Here is a 24643-nt window from a genome sequence, read left to right on the forward strand (position 1 = left end):
GCTATATTCCCTCAACTAAGTATGAACACCTTTTGACATCAGCAACGAAAACGTTACGTACATCCAAACAATAGGATTCAAACAAGACTAGAGCACTTGATATAGTTTTCTTAAGAACCACCTCAACTATCGAACAGAGTTCCGAAATTGTAAATAAACGTGTTTTGAGCCCTTAACAAGTAAACTGCCTAACGTTTCATTGCAAGGTGTTCATCTCATGATAGTATCCTGACGTGTGGTAAAAGAGGAAGATGAATATTGGGGAACTTAATCATGATTACTTCAAGTACTTCTTCAAATAAAATCGATGTTTTTGTATATATTGAAAGAACGGGCTTGACAGAATATGTTCAACTCTACCAAACACACATGCAGCATCGTACACGAAATAATTCTCGTACGTGTTGAGTAGAGGCCAGGTAAAATATAAAACCCTGGTTTGACACGTGTTAGAAAGAGTTGAGTGTCCATGGAAAAGTGTTAGCTGTCAGATAGAATGGTTGTTACCCCTTTTATGTATGTGGCCAAGCATGTGTTCATCCGTTACGTCATGTACGATATGATTGGGGAAATATGTCAAAAGAAACAAGTTATTTGGATAGTTGAAGTACATTGAACACAAAATCATTTCTTTTCCCTTGAAATGTATCTTTTAGTTTACTGTATACTTTTTAAAGTGGAACGCAGATAATATTGTAATGAAACATGAACAGTGTGGTTTATTACGTATGTGCCTTGGTAGCGCAGTAGGTAGCGCGTCAGTCTCATAATCACATACAGAGCGATCTGAAGGTCGTGAGTTCGATCCTCACCCGGGGCATTAGTATTTTTATTCTTTATCTTGAGATGATGAAGAATATCTTTTTTCCGCGTTTCCGTGAATAGGGGGACATGTTTGTCCTGTATACACGGAGTATACGTTGACAGGTTGTCCGTCTTGTGCATTGGCAATAGCAGATTGGGCCATTGTTTAGGTGTATATCGGGTATAGGTTGGGTAGTCATTCTAGCTCAGAACGTCGCACCTGTTGTACGGCGAAATGGAGACGGCAAGCCCGCTACTAACACAACTGGATGAATTAATGTCCTCCAAGTTGGAGTCATTTAATGAGGAGATAAACCAGACAGAAGAATATAGCAAACGTTCAGCTTTCAAAAATGTCTTAGTTATCATCGTATTCATTTAAGAAAAAGGAAATGGGGAACAGTTCAAATTAAAAATTCAGATGATGTGATTTGTTTGCACGACGCCGCCGTGGACGAAATCCGGTTTTGGTTAGAGAATTTGAACGGATCGTTCATAGATCGAACATGCAAATACGATTATGTCGTATAGATTGATTCGTCCGCTACATGGTACGGGGGCTATATAGTACACTTTGATAACAGTGAGGTCATTGGATAGTGATCAGAGTCGGAGAGCAAAGAGAGCTCGACATGGGGAGAGCTGGAGGCATAGCAACAAACAAACAAAACAGCGCCCTAGACAAACGTAACTACAGACCAGCAAGTATGTTCCCTGCACTCTCCAATGTCTTTGATAGATCCATAAACACCCAACTCCGTTACTTCTTTGATGGTGTTTTCTATCCCTACATCTGTTTTCAGAGATGGATATGGGTGTCAGACAGATTATGGAGTCACTGAGGATGGAAAATGGTACTTTAATTTCAATATATTTGGTAGACATAAAAAAGAAAGTCAATAGGATTAGACATCAGGCATAGCCTATCTAATTCCTCCCCTAAATGGTACTTTCAACAAAATAAGTTATATAGGATGCATACTCGTGGATCTCTCAAAGGTATTTGATTGCTTGCATAACAATCTCCTCTTTCCAATTCGGCAACAGATCTACTGTAGAACCATCTAAACAGCAGCTGCTACTCCTGCTTGGATCTCAGTATTTTGGGAGCGAGACGACTGGTTTTCCAGTTGTCAGAACAATGTGGCCCAGTGGGGTGTCCTGCTGTGTGTCTTCGGCAGAATTCTTCAGTGAGGTAGCACTATCAATCGGTAAAAGGTCCGGGCTATCACAAGTAGGCTTAACACGAACGTATCGCAGCCTCCCAAAACACAAATACGCACTCACCACACACATTTATAACGCACGCAAGGAAGGCCGTCCTTTAATATTGCCTAGGAGTTGATAAGACTTTAAACAAAAATACCCACACACTAACATACCACAGCCTCCAAAAACACACATACTACACATGAATCTCTCACACAGGAGAGGTCGTCCTTTAATGACAATGCAAAACCTAAACTTACAGAATCCGTATTTAATATTCAAACTGGAGTACGCCAAGGTGCTCCCAAGTTAGTCTGACTATATAAATGAAAATTTAAGTTGTTACTCTTGCTGACAGCTCAGCATCTTGAGAGTAGGACGACCAGTATTGTTAATATAATTTGACCGGGTACGGTGGCTTTCTGGCAGTAGACTTCATGTGAGGTAGCACTATAAAGACGTCATCAATTGTATTCACACATAGTCTTGTTCGATTCAAAGAGGGGAGCAAAGCTGACAAATAATGTGTTTTTAGCCATTCACAAGTATGTTGCCGACCGTGTTTTTACGGCAACTCTTCGAAAATAGATTTTTTCTAAAACACGCATTTTATTGGTGTCTTGGGCAGAATGCTTCAGTGAGATAGCACTATAAATCGAAGAAAATTCCAGACTGTCACAAGCAGACGTGAAACGAACATACAGCAGCCTCCCAAAAACACACATACGCACTCACGACACACATGCATATCGCATGCACGGGAGGCCGTCCTTAAATGACCTCAGCTGTTGATAGAATGTTAAACAAATAAAACCAAACCACGCCAAACATTGTTCACAAAGTTATCCCTGAAAATGTTTAGGCCAGATAAAAGAGACCAAGGTGCGACATGTCGCCTCGACTTGGTTGCAAAAAGTGTCGAGTGTTCAAGGGAAAATGTTAGCTGTCAAATAACATTGTTGTTACTCCTTTTATGTTAGTCACCAATCATGTGTAAATCCGTAGCATCATGCACAGCACTGAAAAAAAGCAAAATGCATGATGGGGAAATATTTAAAACAGGTATTTTTGACACTTGTGGTACCATCAAACATTATTGTTTGATACATTATTTATTTTCGCTTGTAATATATTTCTTTGGTGTAATGTATATTTCTAAAGTGGAACTCATATGTAATTATAATGGAAACATAAATAGCATGGATTATGACGTATGTGCCTTGGTAGCGCAGTAGGTAGCGCGTCAGTCTCATAATCACTTACAGAGCGATCTGAAGGTCGTGAGTTCGATCCTCACCCGGGGCATTTATTATTTTTATTTGTTTCTAAAGGTTTTTTTCTGTCCATAATGTGAAGTTTTACTGGGTAAATTTGTTCCACATGGTCGGTTAAGATTCTGTTATTTAAAGATAAGAAGTTGTCAATACATCTTTAGGTTAAATGTAAAATCAAAGCGCTGCTGTTTTGAAATGCAAATTATTCTCACGATTTTGTCTTGATTACAAGACTGTTTTCCATTTGCTTATTTCGTGTTCTTCTGTGGTTGTCTTTTTCGCACCCGTTCTCGTATTTTTTTCGAAGTTGCAGAGAACATGTACATCAAAACAAGAAAACAGCACTCAGTCTCCCCAAAAATGCTATATTCCCTCAACTAAGTATGAGCACCTTTTGACATCAGCAACGAAAACGTTACGTACATCCAAACAATAGGATTCAAACAAGACTAGAGCACTTGATATAGTTTTCTTAAGAACCACCTCAACTATCGAACAGAGTTCCGAAATTGTAAATAAACGTGTTTTGAGCCCTTAACAAGTAAACTGCCTAACGTTTCATTGCAAGGTGTTCATCTCATGATAGTATCCTGACGTGTGGTAAAAGAGGAAGATGAATATTGGGGAACTTAATCATGATTACTTCAAGTACTTCTTCAAATAAAATCGATGTTTTTGTATATATTGAAAGAACGGGCTTGACAGAATATGTTCAACTCTACCAAACACACATGCAGCATCGTACACGAAATAATTCTCGTACGTGTTGAGTAGAGGCCAGGTAAAATATAAAACCCTGGTTTGACACGTGTTAGAAAGAGTTGAGTGTCCATGGAAAAGTGTTAGCTGTCAGATAGAATGGTTGTTACCCCTTTTATGTATGTGGCCAAGCATGTGTTCATCCGTTACGTCATGTACGATATGATTGGGGAAATATGTCAAAAGAAACAAGTTATTTGGATAGTTGAAGTACATTGAACACAAAATCATTTCTTTTCCCTTGAAATGTATCTTTTAGTTTACTGTATACTTTTTAAAGTGGAACGCAGATAATATTGTAATGAAACATGAACAGTGTGGTATATTACGTATGTGCCTTGGTAGCGCCCTTAGCGCAGTAGGTAGCGCGTCAGTCTCATAATCACATACAGAGTGATCTGAAGGTCGTGAGTTCGATCCTCACCCGGGGCATTAGTATTTTTATTCTCTATCTTGAGATGATGAAGAATATCTTTTTTCCGCGTTTCCGTGAATAGGGGGACATGTTTGTCCTGTATACACGGAGTATACGTTGACAGGTTGTCCGTCTTGTGCATTGGCAATAGCAGATTGGGCCATTGTTTAGGTGTATATCGGGTATAGGTTGGGTAGTCATTCTAGCTCAGAACGTCGCACCTGTTGTACGGCGAAATGGAGACGGCAAGCCCGCTACTAACACAACTGGATGAATTAATGTCCTCCAAGTTGGAGTCATTTAATGAGGAGATAAACCAGACAGAAGAATATAGCAAACGTTCAGCTTTCAAAAATGTCTTAGTTATCATCGTATTCATTTAAGAAAAAGGAAATGGGGAACAGTTCAAATTAAAAATTCAGATGATGTGATTTGTTTGCACGACGCCGCCGTGGACGAAATCCGGTTTTGGTTAGAGAATTTGAACGGATCGTTCATAGATCGAACATGCAAATACGATTATGTCGTATAGATTGATTCGTCCGCTACATGGTACGGGGGCTATATAGTACACTTTGATAACAGTGAGGTCATTGGATAGTGATCAGAGTCGGAGAGCAAAGAGAGCTCGACATGGGGAGAGCTGGAGGCATAGCAACAAACAAACAAAACAGCGCCCTAGACAAACGTAACTACAGACCAGCAAGTATGTTCCCTGCACTCTCCAATGTCTTTGATAGATCCATAAACACCCAACTCCGTTACTTCTTTGATGGTGTTTTCTATCCCTACATCTGTTTTCAGAGATGGATATGGGTGTCAGACAGATTATGGAGTCACTGAGGATGGAAAATGGTACTTTAATTTCAATAAATTTGGTAGACATAAAAAAGAAAGTCAATAGGATTAGACATCAGGCATAGCCTATCTAATTCCTCCCCTAAATGGTACTTCAACAAAATAAGTTATATAGGATGCATACTCATGGATCTCTCAAAGGTATTTGATTGCTTGCATAACAATCTCCTCTTTCCAATTCGGCAACAGATCTACTGTAGAACCATCTAAACAGTAGCTGCTACTCCTGCTTGGATCTCAGTATTTTGGGAGCGAGACGACTGGTTTTCCAGTTGTCAGAACAATGTGGCCCAGTGGGGTGTCCTGCTGTGTGTCTTCGGCAGAATTCTTCAGTGAGGTAGCACTATCAATCGGTAAAAGGTCCGGGCTATCACAAGTAAGCTTAACACGAACGTATCGCAGCCTCCCAAAACACAAATACGCACTCACCACACACATTTATAACGCACGCAAGGAAGGCTGTCCTTTAATATTGCCTAGGAGTTGATAAGACTTTAAACAAAAATAAACCAAACCAAACACTAACATACCACAGCCTCTAAAAACACACATACTACACATGAATCTCTCACACAGGAGAGGTCGTCCTTTAATGACAATGCAAAACCTAAACTTACAGAATCCGTATTTAATATTCAAACTGGAGTACGCCAAGGTGCTCCCAAGTTAGTCTGACTATATAAATGAAAATTTAAGTTGTTACTCTTGCTGACAGCTCAGCATCTTGAGAGTAGGACGACCAGTATTGTTAATATAATTTGACCGGGTACGGTGGCTTTCTGGCAGTAGACTTCTGTGAGGTAGCACTATAAAGACGTCATCAATTGTATTCACACATAGTCTTGTTCGATTCAAAGAGGGGAGCAAAGCTGACAAATAATGTGTTTTTAGCCATTCACAAGTATGTTGCCGACCGTGTTTTTACGGCAACTCTTCGAAAATAGATTTTTTCTAAAACACGCATTTTATTGGTGTCTTGGGCAGAATGCTTCAGTGAGATAGCACTATAAATCGAGAAAATTCCAGACTTTCACAAGCAGACGTGAAACGAACATACAGCAGCCTCCAAAAAACACACATACGCACTCACGACACACATGCATATCGCATGCACGGGAGGCCGTCCTTAAATGACCTCAGCTGTTGATAGAATGTTAAACAAATAAAACCAAACCACGCCAAACATTGTTCACAAAGTTATCCCTGAAAATGTTTAGGCCAGATAAAAGAGACCAAGGTGCGACATGTCGCCTCGACTTGGTTGCAAAAAGTGTCGAGTGTTCAAGGGAAAATGTTAGCTGTCAAATAACATTGTTGTTACTCCTTTTATGTTAGTCACCAATCATGTGTAAATCCGTAGCATCATGCACAGCACTGAAAAAAAGCAAAATGCATGATGGGGAAATATTTAAAACAGGTATTTTTGACACTTGTGGTACCATCAAACATTATTGTTTGATACATTATTTATTTTCGCTTGTAATATATTTCTTTGGTGTAATGTATATTTCTAAAGTGGAACTCATATGTAATTATAATGGAAACATAAATAGCATGGATTATGACGTATGTGCCTTGGTAGCGCAGTAGGTAGCGCGTCAGTCTCATAATCACTTACAGAGCGATCTGAAGGTCGTGAGTTCGATCCTCACCCGGGGCATTTATTATTTTTATTTGTTTCTAAAGGTTTTTTCTGTCCATAATGTGAAGTTTTACTGGGTAAATTTGTTCCACATGGTCGGTTAAGATTCTGTTATTTAAAGATAAGAAGTTGTCAATACATCTTTAGGTTAAATGTAAAATCAAAGCGCTGCTGTTTTGAAATGCAAATTATTCTCACGATTTTGTCTTGATTACAAGACTGTTTTCCATTTGCTTATTTCGTGTTCTTCTGTGGTTGTCTTTTTCGCACCCGTTCTCGTATTTTTTTCGAAGTTGCAGAGAACATGTACATCAAAACAAGAAAACAGCACTCAGTCTCCCCAAAAATGCTATATTCCCTCAACTAAGTATGAAGCACCTTTTGACATCAGCAACGAAAACGTTACGTACATCCAAACAATAGGATTCAAACAAGACTAGAGCACTTGATATAGTTTTCTTAAGAACCACCTCAACTATCGAACAGAGTTCCGAAATTGTAAATAAACGTGTTTTGAGCCCTTAACAAGTAAACTGCCTAACGTTTCATTGCAAGGTGTTCATCTCATGATAGTATCCTGACGTGTGGTAAAAGAGGAAGATGAATATTGGGGAACTTAATCATGATTACTTCAAGTACTTCTTCAAATAAAATCGATGTTTTTGTATATATTGAAAGAACGCGCTTGACAGAATATGTTCAACTCTACCAAACACACATGCAGCATCGTACACGAAATAATTCTCGTACGTGTTGAGTAGAGGCCAGGTAAAATATAAAACCCTGGTTTGACACGTGTTAGAAAGAGTTGAGTGTCCATGGAAAAGTGTTAGCTGTCAGATAGAATGGTTGTTACCCCTTTTATGTATGTGGCCAAGCATGTGTTCATCCGTTACGTCATGTACGATATGATTGGGGAAATATGTCAAAAGAAACAAGTTATTTGGATAGTTGAAGTACATTGAACACAAAATCATTTCTTTTCCCTTGAAATGTATCTTTTAGTTTACTGTATACTTTTTAAAGTGGAACGCAGATAATATTGTAATGAAACATGAACAGTGTGGTTTATTACGTATGTGCCTTGGTAGCGCAGTAGGTAGCGCGTCAGTCTCATAATCACATACAGAGCGATCTGAAGGTCGTGAGTTCGATCCTCACCCGGGGCATTAGTATTTTTATTCTTTATCTTGAGATGATGAAGAATATCTTTTTTCCGCGTTTCCGTGAATAGGGGGACATGTTTGTCCTGTATACACGGAGTATACGTTGACAGGTTGTCCGTCTTGTGCATTGGCAATAGCAGATTGGGCCATTGTTTAGGTGTATATCGGGTATAGGTTGGGTAGTCATTCTAGCTCAGAACGTCGCACCTGTTGTACGGCGAAATGGAGACGGCAAGCCCGCTACTAACACAACTGGATGAATTAATGTCCTCCAAGTTGGAGTCATTTAAATGAGGAGATAAACCAGACAGAAGAATATAGCAAACGTTCAGCTTTCAAAAATGTCTTAGTTATCATCGTATTCATTTAAGAAAAAGGAAATGGGGAACAGTTCAAATTAAAAATTCAGATGATGTGATTTGTTTGCACGACGCCGCCGTGGACGAAATCCGGTTTTGGTTAGAGAATTTGAACGGATCGTTCATAGATCGAACATGCAAATACGATTATGTCGTATAGATTGATTCGTCCGCTACATGGTACGGGGGCTATATAGTACACTTTGATAACAGTGAGGTCATTGGATAGTGATCAGAGTCGGAGAGCAAAGAGAGCTCGACATGGGGAGAGCTGGAGGCATAGCAACAAACAAACAAAACAGCGCCCTAGACAAACGTAACTACAGACCAGCAAGTATGTTCCCTGCACTCTCCAATGTCTTTGATAGATCCATAAACACCCAACTCCGTTACTTCTTTGATGGTGTTTTCTATCCCTACATCTGTTTTCAGAGATGGATATGGGTGTCAGACAGATTATGGAGTCACTGAGGATGGAAAATGGTACTTTAATTTCAATATATTTGGTAGACATAAAAAAGAAAGTCAATAGGATTAGACATCAGGCATAGCCTATCTAATTCCTCCCCTAAATGGTATTTCAACAAAATAAGTTATATAGGATGCATACTCGTGGATCTCTCAAAGGTATTTGATTGCTTGCATAACAATCTCCTCTTTCCAATTCGGCAACAGATCTACTGTAGAACCATCTAAACAGCAGCTGCTACTCCTGCTTGGATCTCAGTATTTTGGGAGCGAGACGACTGGTTTTCCAGTTGTCAGAACAATGTGGCCCAGTGGGGTGTCCTGCTGTGTGTCTTCGGCAGAATTCTTCAGTGAGGTAGCACTATCAATCGGTAAAAGGTCCGGGCTATCACAAGTAGGCTTAACACGAACGTATCGCAGCCTCCCAAAACACAAATACGCACTCACCACACACATTTATAACGCACGCAAGGAAGGCCGTCCTTTAATATTGCCTTAGGAGTTGATAAGACTTTAAACAAAAATAAACCAAACCAAACACTAACATACCACAGCCTCTAAAAACACACATACTACACATGAATCTCTCACACAGGAGAGGTCGTCCTTTAATGACAATGCAAAACCTAAACTAACAGAATCCGTATTTAATATTCAAACTGGAGTACGCCAAGGTGCTCCCAAGTTAGTCTGACTATATAAATGAAAATTTAAGTTGTTACTCTTGCTGACACCTCAGCATCTTGAGAGTAGGACGACCAGTATTGTTAATATAATGTGACCGGGTACGGTGGCTTTCTGGCAGTAGACTTCAGTGAGGTAGCACTATAAAGACGTCATCAATTGTATTCACACATAGTCTTGTTCGATTCAAAGAGGGGAGCAAAGCTGACAAATAATGTGTTTTAGCCATTCACAAGTATGTTGCCGACCGTGTTTTTACGGCAACTCTTCGAAAATAGATTTTTTCTAAAACACGCATTTTATTGGTGTCTTGGGCAGAATGCTTCAGTGAGATAGCACTATAAATCAAGAAAATTCCAGACTGTCACAAGCAGACGTGAAACGAACATACAGCAGCCTCCCAAAAACACACATACTCACGACACACATGTATATCGCATGCACGGGAGGCCGTCCTTAAATGACCTCAGCTGTTGATAGAATGTTAAGGTTCAACAAGCCTACCCATGGTCCGACAGATGTACACAACTTGCTTTACACTAAATTAACTCAATACAAACCACTGTAGTAGATTTTACCACACAAAATTAATTAATATATATATCGCTCAATATAATGCACACAAGAAGTGCAATGTTATGTAGGTACGTTTTTGTTGTTACGTTAGATTTTGTTGTCGAAATGTTGTGGTGCAACGTCAATACGCGGAAAAATATGAAAGTTGGTTCAACTCGAACTGTATTATAAACTAAACATACTTTTCGAATTCCGAAACAATCCTCTAGGTTAGATGAGTCTTGTTTTCTTTCAAATCGCACCTGAGCGATGTCTGTTCGAAGCCAAATTCGTGGTGTTTCAGGTATCTGTGTCGCCATTTTGAAATGTCGTACAGGATACAGATGCGAGTCAGTAAAATAGAAATTGTGATAATCGGCAAAAGATATCAACTTAAAATTTTGACAGTATTAATTCGAAGTAATAAATCAACTTTTTAACAACACGATACACTAATCAACACAACAGATTACGAAATCTTACTCGTTGAATCACCGGTACTGTGACCAATATATCACTACTCGTTTCTAGGTTTTGTGGTTTTTTGTGCAATATGGCGGATATATGTACGGGGTGATTAGTGATTTTATCATAATTGTACCAATTAAGCATATTCGTTTGTAATTAAATATCTTTGTGCTATGATAAAACCAACTAAACACGCACTCGTTTTTGTTTTGATGCAGCGTGGACCTATTTCCGGTTTGAAGGTTATTCGGTTATTGGGAGGGAACGAGGAGGATTTCCGGCCTAATATCAGGAATGAGAACTGAAGAAAATGATCCTATATATGTTCAAAGGGTACAGGGCTAAAGGTTGTACTTAGAAAAGTAAAAAATATCCGTCAACGTGTAAATACCAAAGCACAGTACCAACTATTTAAACATCCATCCAGAATAGCCGGAATAGAAAGAGACGTGTGAAGGAGGTTTTTAATCCAACCTCAAACTCCCAATATGGCTATAGACTGATAAACTTGGGTTCACTTGAGACACATGTTGCAGAGGTTTCAATACATTCTGCTGTTTGTGCCAAGGCACAGGATTTAGCTTTTCAGGGTATAAGTCCCATACAAATTTCAGCTGAAGTCTCCACATATGGCCTTGCCTCGGTTTTGTCTTTAAGTTGTAAAGACTGTGGAAAAGATTTCTTATTTGAAACCAGCCCATGACTACAAACAAATACTTCAAAACAGTTTGATATCAATGTCAGGGCAGTGTGGGGATCCTTGGTCACAAGAAGTGGCAACGCTCACCTAAATGAGTTCATGGCGACTTGTGATGCCCCAGGTGTAGGACAAAAGACAATGTATGGTGGATGGACGTCCTTCAGAAAGATTTACAGGTTGCCATTGATGAGGAAAAGATAATTGCTATAAGTAAAGGCAGTTTTCATCAGGGTACGTGAATTCATTGAACAGAATAATAAGCAAATATTGAAATCCAATTAAGTGTGACACAAAATTAAAAGTCCCATGAGCTTAATTATAAGTTTTGTCTTATTATGACAAGTCTCCATTTTACCGGACATATTGATTTATGCTTGTAATTATCATATTTAAGCCCGCCTGATGTCATAAAATGCATCCTATCCTGCTTCAATATCATTTTTAGCTCATCTTTTCGAAGAAGAGGGAGAGTTTAGGTTGTCACCCTGAGGTCGGCGTCACCGTTGGCTTTTCAAATGTTAAGTTATTGGTGAAAGGTTTGAAAGGCATAGTAATGTATGGTAATATGGTTCCTGTGAGGGTTAAATTATCCATTGCCGGAGTGAAAATCAAAGATTTTGGGGAAACAAAAAGATTTTTTGAAATATTTTGGGCTGGAATATTTCTAGTTTTTGGTTCTAGTGTTGAAAGGTATTAATACATCACTTTATAATTTTACTAGGGTATTGATATTTAGTAAAACAGTCCCAGTTACACTATCCATTCTTTAAGTAAAACTGGGAAAAAAAATGTGAAAATGCTCATGTTAGACAATTGATACTGTTCCTCATTGTTCATGGGAGACGACTCACATTAGGATAAATGTTTATCAAAAATTAAAAGAAATAAGTCCAAAAGCAATTATTTAATATATATTTATTCAATTATCAACAGCATAGCTTTTCTCACAAATGTTTGTCAATAAATAATTTACACATAAGTATAAATTGGCATGGTTTTGAAAATTGCACGGATACACAATCTGATCTAGTAAACAATATATATATTATTTCTGAAAATTTGTGAAACCATACTAATTAGGGGACATTAAATGTTATCCATGTCCTGGCCTTTGCTTGCTCATTCATTTAGATATTCATGAAATTTTGCATAACCAATTTCATTGGAGAAGGGTTCACAGTTAGAATTAAAGATGGCCAGCTAAATGAATACTGTATTTTTTTGGAAATTAAACAAAATTCACAAAGTTTTGTGAAATTTTAGGGATACATCTCATATGGAGGCTGGGGCATTGATGTCTTTCACACATTTCTTGCAGTTTAACAATTAAATTATCACTTGTAGGGATTCCAGCTGTGACTGTGATATGTGATGGTGGATGGTCAAAAATATCCCATCAACATTCATATAATGCTCTTGGTGGTGTAGCCGTTATAATCGGTGCAGCAACCTAGAAGTCACTTCACATTGGTATCAGGAACAAACCTTGTGTCATATGTAGTAGGGCGGAAACACAGGGATGTAAACCCAAAGAGCATGAATGTTTTAAGAATTGGACAGATTCTAGTCAGAGTATGTAATCCGATATCATTGTAGAGGGGTTTCTGAAGGCAAATGATTACGGAATCAGGTACATCAAAATGATCGGTGATGGCGATTCTTCAGTTTTCGCAAACATCCGTGAAAAGGTGCCTGTGTGGGGCTGTCATGTTGAAAAACTTGAATGTTCAAATCATGTATGCAAATGTTTGCGTAGTAACCTAGAAAGACTTGTAGATAACAATCCGGACTACAAAGGGAAAGGGAATTTAACAACAGCAGTTAGAATTCGAATCGTGACGGCAGTTCGATGTGCTATTCGGATGGGGTCTGCTTTAGCTGATAAAGGTAAAGCTACAAAACTATTGGCCCATGATATACGTAATAGTGTAGACCACATATATGGGACTCGCACCAACTACAGCAAAGACTTCTGCAAGGCCAAGCAGACAAAGGCTGATGCTGTTACCACAGAGGAACCAGAAGATGAACCGGACATCTTAATGGAACAGTCCAATTACTGGAGCGAAGGATGCTCTTTAAAAGACCAGGACAAGTCACGAGGGGAATCAGGATTGGTGCTGGATTTATCAAAGTGTTCTAAGATGAAAACTGACATCCTGACCATCTTGGACCGTGTAGCTGCCAAAAGTGTCAGACTTATCGGTAACTTCACTTCCAACTTAGCCGAGTGCTGGATGAGGATTAGAAGTAAGTTTGACGGTGGCAAGGTGTTTAACCATTGCAATCGGTGGTCATGGCACACACGTTGCTATGCGCGAGCACTCCGATTTGATCTTGGAGCACAGTGGCCTGCGTTGACTAGGGAACACTACACAGGGACCAAACCAGAGACATTTTTCACAGGCATCTATCAAACAAGGGAAAGAATGCGACTCAACTGTAAGCACTCCAAAGGTAAACCTGATACAACCCTAAAGAGATGAAAGAGGAGGAGGTCAATCGCCCGGATAAACAGCACCAGGAAGGCAAAGCAGGCATATGGACCAGACGCGCTTGATACCACTCCAGACATTTCTTCTGAGGAGCTGCAGAAGAAGCAGAAGGTGTTTCTGCAGAAGGAGGTCCATGTGTCTACTGAGCAGATTGCAGCTATTGAGAAGGGAACGAGACAGCAGAGTCAGAATCAGTCAGAAGTTTGGAGGGCGGAAAGGAAGAAGCGATTGACCTCCTCCTGTTTCGGACAGGTAGTAAGACGAAATCCCAAAATACCTGTAGGACCTCTTGTTAAACAGAACCCCTATGGATCTTTCCAGGGAAATGTATCCACCAGCATTGGACTCCTAAAAGAGGACATCGCCAGGGAGAAGTATGAGACGAAGAAGGGAGGTGGCATCAGCATTCAGCCATCTGGATTGGTAGTCCATCCAACACACCACTGCCTGGGTGCCAGTCCAGATGGCATTATAATAGAGAATGGGAAGAAAGTCGGCGTTATTGAAGTGAAGAATGTGTTATATAACAAACCCATCGACCTATCAGCTGCAGCCAAGCTCACCAATATGACGGACTTCTGTCTGGAGTATGTTGATGGCAAATTAAGACTTAAACACAACCACCGATTCTATTTCCAGTGTCATGGTCTACTATGTATTACCGATGCAGCTTGGGTGGATTTTGTTGTAAGAACAGAGAACCCATATCAGCTTCATATATAACGGATTGAGAGGGACGAACACCTGTGGCAGCACATCATGTTACCTACCGAAGCTGTTGGCTTTTTATGAAAAAGCCCTTCTGCCTGAATTAGCCAGTCCAAGAGTCAGCCAAAACCCAGGCATTCGAGAGCCAGGTGTTTGGTTATGTACATGTATGATGACATAAACACACATGTACAATCCTTATGTTACATTGTACAAGTTGATGTTACATTAGTGAACTGAATTTTCAACCTTGTTCAAATAGTCTCAAAAGTTGAAGTTAATTTTGCTAAATGCCATGTAATGATGATACGGACAGAAGAATCTATTAATTTATATATACATTTTAGCATAAAATTCAAGAAAAATGACTATGCTTTCAGTGTAAGTAAAACCTTATATAGTCAAATGGTGCATAGATCAAGACATTATAATACATTTTCATAAGGTTTAGATTTTGCTCCACATTTAATATAAATGCTATTTATCTCAAATCACTCTTTATAAACCACTATTTAATCCCTAATGAATTTTTCTAAGATATATAATTGTAATATATCAATATTCACATGTAATTTCGATCAGAGTTTTATTCCTAACATTTTTATATGTGCAGTTCCATGTGCAGACTACATACAGCAAATCAGATGGAAAGCGGTTACCCAGGAAGCGAAAGTTGAGTGACACTCCCAATACAGATGTGGATGATGATGTTGATGATGTAAATGTGCCAAGCTCTTCCAGAACATCCTTGTAAGTAAAACAGAAAAATTAGAACATTTGGAGCTATTATTGTAAATGACAGATGATAGATCTATTGACTAATTATAAGAAATTGACTACAATTTGACAGTTGACAATTTTACGAAATAGACTTAAACAACCAACATTTTTAGCTTTGTGTATAATTCCTGAAGATAATCACATAATGTTTCCTTTGAAGTGTCATTGTGTGTGGTTTTGGAATGTGTTTATATGTCATGGTTTACTGTGTTTAAGATCCCGACAGCACATTACAAAGTGTGTTGGTCGGAGGATCGCCCACCAGTGAATAGTACAAGAGGGAAAACTAGAGTGGTACAGTGTTGGCAATTATTAGAGGAAAAGATGGTGAAGATGGTGCTGTTTATGATGTCCAATGTGATGATGAAGATGATTCCTTTGAAGTAGACCACCTTACTGAGGACTACAAAGCTTCTCAATTGAAGTTTATTGACATTTAGAGAGGTAATCACAATGGACTTAATTTGTTAGTACATACAAATGTTTAATGTACTTGTTTGGTTATTATAATATTTTTAAAACTGGTCTCCATGTCTATGTAACTATCTATGCTCATCGGACTTCCATTGTCTTTGTAGTTATGTTTATCAGAGAAGGGGAGATTCCACCATTCGTTCCCCTACTACCTCCATACATACCTCATAAGACAGGTTCATATTTGTGTTGCACACAGTATAAATGTATTAACATTGATATAGGGGATGTGAATTTGGTATATTAGCTTTCATCATTGAAAATTGTTGTTTTGTCACTTTAGGCCTCCATACTTTAAGAAAAGTAGTTCTTAAATGGCTACCTTTTGCCTTTGTATCATTTGAATAAGCATTGTGATTATTGCCTGTAGTAGCATTCTGGTACTATTCTTTATCAATTAAAGGCTGGTATGCTCTTCATTATCAGTTTATTCAGCTATTTATTACTTCTGATTACAGTTTGGAGAGGAAGCGATTGACAGACACATTTTCTAATAACCCTTGATTGCAGGTAAGTAATTTTCTTTTTTTCAATTTTTTATCAATGTTGAAAGCTTAGTTTTATTGAGGAACAGATCAAGACATAACCGGTGATATATAATATGCCTATATTTTGGATAAAATTAGCCAGAAAGTTATGTATTATTAGTTAAGGTATGTTGAACCTTAAACAAATAAAACCAAACCACGCCAAACATTGTTCACCAAGTTATCCCTGAAAATGTTTAGGTCAGATAAAAGAGTCCAAGGTGCGACATGTCGCCTCGACTTGAAGTACTTCTTCAAATAAAATCGATGTTTTTGTATATATTGAAATAACGCGCTTGATAGAATATGTTCAACTCTACCATACACATATATACCATCGTACAGAAAAGAATTATTGTACTTGTGGTGTAGAGGCCAGGTAAAGAGATGTTGAGTGCCCAGGGGAAAACGTCAGCTGTCAAAAAACATGGCTGTTAGTTCTTTGATATGTGTCGCCAAGCATGTGTTCATCCGTTACGTCATGTACGGTAGGAAAAACAGCGAAATGCATGATGTGAGAAAACATTTAAAACCATGTTATTTGGATAGTTGAAGTACCCTAAACACAATAAAGTCATTAATTTTAACTTAAAAAAAATTAGTGTTATGAATACTTCTAAAGTGGAACGCATATAGTATTAAAAGAAAAAGTGAGCATCGGTGCTTATTACGCATGTGCTTCGGTAGCGCAGTAGGTAGCGCGTCAGTCTCATAATCACTTACAGAGCAATCTGAAGGTCGTGAGTTCGATCCTCACCCGGGGCATCAGTTTTTTTTATTTTGTTTGTTGTGGTGATGAAGAGTCTCTTATATCCTGGATTTTACGCTTTACTGGGTAAATCGTATCGACAGGGGCAATTAAAATGTTACCCATAGAATTATATTTTTAGATTGAAATTAGATTATGTTTGTATTGCATCCGACCACAACTGTATTGAACAGGTGTTCAAATGTATACAATAACGTATTTCCTCCGGGTCATACAAGAAAATGACACAAGACATACCAATACACAAGAATAACAGCGGTCTAGACCAAAGAAACCATAGACTAACAAGTATGCTCCCTGCACTCGCCATTTTCTTTAAGAGATCAACACACCCGAACTCAGTTACTTCTATGATATCTGCTTACAGAATGTGAGCGTTAAACATTATTGAGTCACCAAGGATTTGAGAATGTCACTTGACCGAAACAACTATATAGGCTACATACTCATGGTCTTTTACTCAATACTCAATATACTCGAAGGTTTTTGCCTGACAAATCCACGGATTTACTGTTGAACCATCTAAACAGTAGACCCCAAAACGTTAAAAGTCATATACCAGTAAATTTAAGGAGATCTTTGAAACATATTAACACGCTGAAATGCATAGGGAAACACTTATTGATAATAACCAAATTCGCCATCTATCATTTATTCATTCACTCTAACTTCAACATCTGTCCACTTACACAGAATGAAGAGACTCATAAAGGGCCTGTTTCCAAAATGGCCCCTTCTCTGATTCAAATTTCCTGTTGGTGGTGCATTGCCCATGCCGTTGTGGTCACAAATCTATAAAGTATAAAGATTTAGGTCACTCGGTTTGTTTTTTATGGCTCCTCAAAGTTGTACCTTTCAGAAGCTGTCTAAGTGTTGATAAAATGGGCATGTTATGTAAAATATTAATGAAAATCTAATCAAATGATGGTCACCGTAAAGAATACATTCATGGCATGATTGTGACAAAAAAATCATGTTTCCATCGCGCCTTTTGCTGTTTTATGGAAGAAACAATCTCAAAAATGCCATTTTCGATGATAACATTTTAGACACAAAACTGTGTTTTTTAGAGAATACACCCTTTTATGGGCGTTGGATGCAAACCAATTTTTATCATATTAAACAGTACGTAATATGCTATTGATAAGGAAAAATCATCACCATGTAAGTGGTGGAACATTTTCAAATCTTGGGTTAAATTAGCCTATGGTTGAATTGCCGATTTTCGACTTTCTTTAGATAATAAACAAAAACACGAGAGTATTTGCTCGGTATGTTTAGAATATGTACACAGATATGAAAAAAAGTGAGAGAAACACTTTTTCATAAAAGAAATCCAAGATGGCTACTTCACAAGTCCCCGTGGTTGAAGACATTGTCTGACAAATACACAGAACAACAAACAAAACGTGTTCCTTATGATTTTGGTTGGTTTTCGCATTTACGGGAGTGTTCATAGCTACGGGCGATTGTATAATACCTATATTTATAAGTTTGGTTAGTCACATGGTAACGGGGATCTTTCATATCGAGCCCCAAACATACTTTCGACATATGCACTCCGTTGCCGCATGGAAAACTATTTCAAGTTTTGTCGGAATTTCTTCACCTGTGGTTGTAATGGTCGAGGGTTTTCCAGCGCCCTGTAATACCCAAGGTAGCACAAGATACTGGAGACGTGCGCACACATTCCCATCGTTCTCTCTCCAACTTGGCACTGGCAGTAGTAGTTCTTTATTGGGGCCTCATCATCAGTGAAACGGTGAACCGTATCCAAACGTTATATTTCGTTTGGCTTTGGTGTCGAGAATGTATTTGACATCGGAGAAGGTCTGGGGAGTGCTGGTAAAGCCACACCTCATAGTCTCCGTCATCACTTAAATGTTCGGCGATGTAACCAGGAGCCAGAGATATCTGATACGTTTCACACGTAATGGTTCTCAAGTAATCGAGATCGAGACGGGGAAACAGTACGGAAGATGCATCCATCTTGACAAACTCGGACCTTGCCCGTCTAGATAGATCCGGATCTGTCTTGACTCTCTCAGCTAAACCATTCGGTGTTGTCAAACGGTCCTTCATACGTTCAGCCATTAGCCTATCTTTGGCATCTCTCTCTGGAAATCTCTGGTAGATCGGTCCTCTAATACCATTCAGACAGGCTGTGACGGTTCAAAGCAAAGCCTCGATGACGATTTTGATGGTAACTGAGATTCCAAGGAACCTCTACCATCAAGGACAACCTCTGTAGATGGATCTAAGTCGTTACCAATAAGGTGAATGGAGCAGATGCGGGATGAGGTGGGACACCACAGTTTGTGTGAATAGATCAGGTGATGTCTTGCACGTTTTGGTAAGACTGATGATTTTGTTCCATTTATTGCAAAAATAACAAGACAGAGACAGCATTTTTTGTGTGAAGATGATCCATTCAAAAGATCATGAAGGGATCAGCAACGGCAGGATATGGGACGGAGAGTCGTCTTCTTCTATTTCCTGGTTCTGCTCGGGTTCAGGTTCAGGCTGATTTTTGTTCCGAAGATACTTCATGTAGCACTTCTGGCAAATAAGTGCTTGTTCCTTTGCTGACATCAATCCTTGTTGCACCAGCGTATCTAGGAGCCATTTATATTGGGGACTATTTACATTGCGTGCACTTCTGTTCTTATTGTCACTACGTTTCTTGAAGTATAGTTGACAGCCTTCTCCAACACATTTACCCTCCATCTTGAAACAATAACGATTGGTTTATGAAGCGTCGATAAAGCAACAAAATAGCAAGCCACCGATGATTGCTGTGAACAGCTAATACTTAGTAGTTTGGTACAATTATGCGAAAATGTGTGTTAAATAACGAACAACTAATTACAAAAAAAAAAAACAAGACAATATAATAAATCACATTCAATACCTCCAAGAAGCGCAGAATTGATTGATTACTTAGAACAAAATAAAGTATTTCATATGGATAATCTATCTATTCGATGTGGCGTGGTCGGCAGGCACAAAGAAAGTGAGATAAGTCAGGGTCCCAACCCTGACAGAGCCACAACGCTTTGGAGATGGGACAATAAAACAAGGAAAGTGAGACAAGAATAGCTAGCGTCGAGTCAATGATTCCGTCAACGTATAGACAAGGACAAGAAGATACGGATAAATGTACAAGGCCACACGATCAGAAAATTCAAAAGAGGACAACTTGAGATAGAACAGTATTCATGTATCAGGGTGTCCTCAGTGTAAATCTTTATATCGATACTGTTTATTTAGTCGTTAGATATCATAAAACTGTCATGAAAATATCCGCTCTGATATTCAATATAAAATTTTGTATATAATAAGCTATATAATAGGGTTTCAGACAAGGTTGTTACTCATTTCCCCTTTTCTTTCAATTTACAACCACATTCAGGCGGCGATATGAGAACGTTCCACCACATGGAATTAGCTGATTTTTTGTACACATATGAAACAAGTAAAGCTCTATCCGATTTTGTGATGGAAATGTGCATCCAAAACTATATAACGGGAGAAAATTGCAATTTTATGGCATTTTTCTTCATAATTGTGTCTCCGTAAGTGCATTTTCATCCGAGAAAATTTTTGTTTTATGTTTCATGAATAAACACGATGTTTTGGAAATATTTATCAAAAGAAATTTATACTATGTTGCGAATTACAATTTCGAGATAACCTTCTTTTATTTACGACCTTATGTCTTTGATGCTCCAAATGACAACTTAATAAAAATATATTTTCACTGACATTATGAAATCTGGGTGTCGGAAAGGTGTTAAATTATTCTTCGGAAAAGAAAAAAACTGTAGTTGAGCTAGATAAGAAATTATACGGAGGCAGGCTCCTATGGAGAATTTACATTACTGGAAACAGGCCCTTTGTCAAATAAGTATTCAAAGTTACCAATAAGCAAACACCAACATATTTATATGATCTTTTCAACACAGAAAAATCACACTTTCAGATACCACAGCTATACAGTATATGACTACTATGAACGACAAACAATAATTTCGATCAGAAGCACCAACAGTTTTAAATGCCCTACCAGAACAGAACAACAGCTATATGATCACGATTTCAAACACCCTTGAACAGATTTCACGGGGCAAAGACGCAACAGTGGCTACAGTAAATCTAAATTGTTACAAGCATTGGTAAAGTTATGTAGAATTATTTTCTTTCAAATAGAGATATACTTATCCGTTATATATTAAAAACTATGTATTGGTGACTGAGCTTTAATGTAGTTAAAAATAATAGTATTTTTAAGAACGAACAAATATCTATACAATTGTACAAAATCAGTCTTGTATTTCACCACAATGCCCGATGGACATGTACAGTAATACGCCGACGGTATCGTACTTCTCATTGAGAACATCAAGAACTAAGTCAGATATTGTGAATAAATGATGTGGAAAATGGCGACTGCTTTTGAATAAAAAAAATCCCAATCGTGTACTTTAGATCACCAAATAAGGAGAGATCGACTAAGAACTTTCATTGCGGTGATATACAAATTGATATGGCGAACTCGAATAAGTACCTTGGTCTGTGGTTTGAAGAACATTTATGTATGAAGATTGCCATCTCTGAATTAGCGAAATCCGCGGGACGTGCATTAAGTGCGCTAATTTCGAAAAAAAACCTCATACGCCGACGAAATGTCAAGTGCTGTATTTACCAAACGTCATTAAGTTGCCAAGGGAACCAGTTTTGTACTACGGAGTGTCCATATGGGGAATGTCAGAATATCCCAAAATTGTTACAGTGCATAACACAGCGTTACGGTACTTTATGTGCGTTGGGGAAAACACCACCATCACAAATTTAAAAGGGGACACGGGATGGTATTTCAGAGACCAAACAGCGAGAAGAAATATATACTAAATAACAGATTGGTTAATAATGTACATTAAGATTAGATATGGTTGGTCATTACATACAAGAGTAACTAAGCACGTAAACGAACTTACCTGTGATATTAACGCACGTGATTCTTTAAAATGTATGAAAGACATTTTAATTGGCAATGATGAATCGAAATCGTTGACATAAGGAGCGAAAGGAGATGTGATTGCAATAATTTACGAACGTTTAGATGATACTATAATACGGATGTTTCTATTCCGAGGCCCAAAGTAGAATCCGGAGTTCCTTTAGATGCGATAATCTACCATTGCAGTAGAAGTCGGTCAAAAGTGTCATAATTAAGTCCCACGGGACCAAAGGATATGTAAATATTGTATATTAGAAGATTAAATACATTATGTAATTGACTGATTTTTTTTATTGAGACAGTTTATCAATTGCTTTTATATATGCAGAATCAATTTGAGGTTTTTTTTGTGATATGAATGATTTCGACAAGTTAGGGCGAATAATGAAAATTGCTGATAGTGATGATTTTCATCTATCCTATTTAGAATGTAAAATAGAAGAAAAATGCACAACAGTGATAACTTTGAACATCATATTTTAAACTGATTACTATCTTTTTATCAAACTACATGCGTGGACATTGTTATATATTTTTACCTAGTTGTAATAATAAAAATGTGTGACACTGGAATTATATATGAAATCTATTTATTCATTGATTTTAATTTCCTACAACCATCAATATTTCGCTGAAGAAACTGGCCGTTTCATCTATAAAGTTATTGAGTATCACATGGTTAGCCATGATACATACTAACAATTGATCAAATTATTTCTAGTATGGTTCATCAAAGTAGTAATTTACACGCGATAAAATATCAACTTATATATGCCATTCAGATGACCCTTAAATAAAAAGCATTTAACTATAATACTTGGAACAGTGTTATGCTACGAGGCTTGCGTTCGCGCTTCAGCAAGTATTTTGTAGGTGAAATCCAGAACTTGCAATTTGTCTACTCTAAAGGACAATCACGTGTGTATCCTGTCCTTTCCCTCCTGGTTTTGTTTTTCGTGGATTGCGTTTTTGGTCTGTTGTATTTTTGGAACCCGTCATCGTATTACTTTTGAAGTATGGGAGACTTTAAACCATGTAAAACAAAAAACAAAATCACAATCCTAAAATCATCAAGTCCATTTTACCTTGAATTGAGTATGAACACTTTCTGAAATGTCCAATCTCAAGTATCGAACTTGACTGAAAGTATTATGTTTACCTCCTCAGAGCCGTAACGTACGTCCTAAATCTTCGAAATCAGACATGGATAGTGCTTTTGGCCTTCCCAAAGAGGAGCAAAACTGTAAATTACTGTGTTTTTAAATCTTTTATTAGCAAGAATTTCTATTTTTAGTAATTGTTTTAACTGATCGTTTTGTTAGAGATTTTTAGCAGCAAGCAATCAAATACCCTTGAGAGATACACGAGTATGTAGCATATATGCTTATTGTGGTCGCATGCCATTTTCCTCAGTGAGTCCATATCGTTTGGACAAAGTTACTGAGTTGGGAGTGTATTTACCTCTCATAGACATTAGAGAGTGCAGGGAGTATACTTGTTATTCTGCTGATTCGTTTGTCTAGGGCGCAGTTCTTTTTGTGTATTGGTATATCTTGTGTTGGTTTCCTGTATGACCCAGAGGATACACGTCATTGTTAGAGTTCAAAACAATTGTGGTTTCGTGGAACAGAAAAAAGCTCCATTCAATTTATCAAAAAAACTATTTCTATGAGTGACACTATTTTATTTGACCCTGTCGATAGATGTACCCAGTAGAACTTTAATGAAAAAAAAGAAAGATACTCCTCATCACCTGAAGATACTAAGTAGAACGGGTGAGGCTCTTACTCATGAACTTCAGATCACTTTGTATGTGATTATGAGACTGAGGCACATGGTATGTTTCCATTATATCACATGCATCACACTTAAGTATTCATAACGCTAAAAAATAATTCAAGTCATAAGAAAGAACTTTGTGTTCAGGGTACTTCAACTATCCTTATAAGTTTAGTTTAGATATTTTCCCCATCATATCGTACATGACGTATTGTATGCTTGGCCGATACATGAAAGGAGTTACTACCATGAACCTCTGAACACCCAGCTCTTTTTAACAAAGCCGCGACAAAGCCATATTTTTATACTTTACCGGGCTTCTACTCCAAAAGATATATTTTCTATACGATGGTGCACGTGTGTTTGGTAGAGTTGAACATATCGCGTTTGTTCAATATTATACAAAATCATTGATTTTTTAAAAGGGAATTACCTCCATTTTAATCAACTAATCATGCCTAATTTTCCCATTATGCAGAGTCCTTTTTTCACCCCAACATGACGTTACTATCATGATAAGAACACCTGGTACGTAAACAAACGTTGAGCAGTATATCTGTAAATGACTCGAACATGTTTATTAACATTTTCTTCGAAGCTCCCTTCGATACTAGAGGTGCGAGATGTCAAAATGTGTTCATACTCAGATCAAGGTGTACAGCAACTTAAAGGATCGGTGATTGTTTTATTGGTTCGATTTACACCTTTAGAAACAAACAAAAAGATTAAA

At 37.9% G+C, this 24643-nt stretch overlaps 6 non-coding genes across 6 annotated transcripts; all 6 read left to right on the forward strand.

The window, feature by feature from the left end:
- The first annotated feature begins 732 nt into the window (after positions 1 to 732).
- On the forward strand, positions 733 to 820 carry Trnam-cau. The gene is given in 2 exon segments: positions 733 to 769; positions 785 to 820. It is a non-coding gene; the product is annotated as a tRNA-Met (tRNA).
- A 2410-nt stretch (positions 821 to 3230) lies between these two features.
- Trnam-cau lies at positions 3231 to 3318 on the forward strand. The gene is given in 2 exon segments: positions 3231 to 3267; positions 3283 to 3318. It is a non-coding gene; the product is annotated as a tRNA-Met (tRNA).
- Positions 3319 to 4390: 1072 nt separating this feature from the next.
- Trnam-cau lies at positions 4391 to 4478 on the forward strand. Its single transcript is given in 2 exon segments — positions 4391 to 4427; positions 4443 to 4478. It is a non-coding gene; the product is annotated as a tRNA-Met (tRNA).
- A 2413-nt stretch (positions 4479 to 6891) lies between these two features.
- Trnam-cau lies at positions 6892 to 6979 on the forward strand. The gene is given in 2 exon segments: positions 6892 to 6928; positions 6944 to 6979. It is a non-coding gene; the product is annotated as a tRNA-Met (tRNA).
- Positions 6980 to 8042: 1063 nt separating this feature from the next.
- Positions 8043 to 8130, forward strand: Trnam-cau. Its single transcript is given in 2 exon segments — positions 8043 to 8079; positions 8095 to 8130. It is a non-coding gene; the product is annotated as a tRNA-Met (tRNA).
- Positions 8131 to 17022: 8892 nt separating this feature from the next.
- Trnam-cau lies at positions 17023 to 17110 on the forward strand. Its single transcript is given in 2 exon segments — positions 17023 to 17059; positions 17075 to 17110. It is a non-coding gene; the product is annotated as a tRNA-Met (tRNA).
- Positions 17111 to 24643: the final 7533 nt, after the last annotated feature.

This window comes from Pecten maximus, chromosome 19 (assembly GCF_902652985.1).
Source record: "Pecten maximus chromosome 19, xPecMax1.1, whole genome shotgun sequence".
NCBI classification, from domain to species: Eukaryota; Metazoa; Mollusca; class Bivalvia; order Pectinida; family Pectinidae; genus Pecten; species Pecten maximus.